The following is a 1,731-nucleotide window of genomic DNA, read 5'->3' as shown; positions in this document are numbered from 1 at the left end:
TAATGCTATGACGGCTGGTATTCCCACTCACCCATTAACTTCAACAATTCCCATAAAAGTGCAATAATTTTCAGCAAAAAGTCTTGACACGTAAGACATGTCAGGTGACGTTTGTGAGTGTGATACAAACACTCGAGTATCATCACGTGTCATAAGTATTCACCAAGTAAAACATAACGTTATGAAATCTGGTTGACCACCAGTTTAAGACAAGACCAAACTAGCATACTGGAGAGATTTTCCAGATACCAGTTTCAACTGATAGATTCACCAGTTGCATTTTTCAAAATAAAACGAATTTTAATTGGAAAAATATTTTGAGTCTTTTCCCCCTAAAAATGTGATCCATTTGATCAATGACTAGTCTTTGAGTACATCAAGGCGTTCAATCTCCAACCAATCAAGGATCACCTGGACCATCCTCAACTGGAGGGCCTCTCCAATTTAATGAGGATTTAACATACCCAGTTCACTGATGAGATGTTTAAAAGTATTCTCATCAAGAGGTTTTATAAAAACATCAGCTAACTGTTTATCAGTGGGAATGAAATGTATTTCAATGTCTCCTTTCATAATATGATCACGAATGAAGTGATACCTGATGTCAATATGCTTTGTCTTCGAGTGCATCACTGGGTTGTGAGATATAGCAATTGCACTGGTGTTGTCACAAAAGATTGGGGTTCTTGTGTATTTCATACCATAATCAAGTAACTGGTTTTTGATCCAGAGAATCTGGGCATAGCAACTGGCCGCAGAAATGTATTCTGCCTCAGCAGTTGACATTGAGACCGAAGTCTGCTTCTTACTGGTCCAACTCACCAGTTTTCCCCCCAGGAAGTGACAACCACCAGTTGTAGACTTTCTATCAATCTTACAACCTGCATGATCAGAATCTGAATAACCCATTAGATCTAACCCTGAGCCTTTGGGATACCAAAGACCAAGGCTAGGGCACCCTTTCAGGTACCTGAAAATGCGTTTAACAGCATGCAAATGTGATTCTTTTGGATTAGCCTGAAATCTGGCACATAGACATGTTGCAAACATTATATCTGGTCGACTGGCAGTTAAATACATCAGTGAACTAACCATTCCACGATATTCCTTTTGGTCCACTGGTTTACCATTTGGGTCAGAGTCCAAATTTAATGGAGCTGAAATAGGTGTGGTTTTTGATGGGATAGAATCATATTTGTATTTTCTTAACAAATCTCTGACATATTTTTCTTGGTTAATAAAAATACCATCCATGGTTTGTTTAATTTGTAAACCTAAGAAAAATGTTAATTCACCCATTAAACTCATCTCATATTCTTGAGACATGATTTTTGATAAACTTTTACACATTCCATCATCAGTTGACCCAAATATAATGTCATCAACATAAATTTGTACCAACAAGATATTACCTTTTTCTTTCAAGATAAACAAGGTATTATCTATTGCACCTCTTTGAAAACCATTATTGAGAAGATGTTTAGTTAGAGTGTCATACCAGGCTCTTGGGGCTTGACGAAGACCATACAAAGCTTTGTTTAGTCTATATACCCAGTGAGGATGCTTTTCGTTCAAGAAACCTGGAGTCTACTTAACATACCCTTCTTCTTCCAACTTTCCATTCAGGAACGCACTTTTGACATCCATCTGGAAGACTTTGAATTGCAAATGAGCAGCATAAGCCAAGAAAATTCTAATGGCTTCAAGTCTTGCAACTGGAGCAAAAGTTTC

This window comes from Erigeron canadensis, chromosome 4 (assembly GCF_010389155.1).
Source record: "Erigeron canadensis isolate Cc75 chromosome 4, C_canadensis_v1, whole genome shotgun sequence".
Classification (NCBI taxonomy): domain Eukaryota; kingdom Viridiplantae; phylum Streptophyta; class Magnoliopsida; order Asterales; family Asteraceae; genus Erigeron; species Erigeron canadensis.
Note: the sequence above shows the minus strand (reverse complement) of the source record.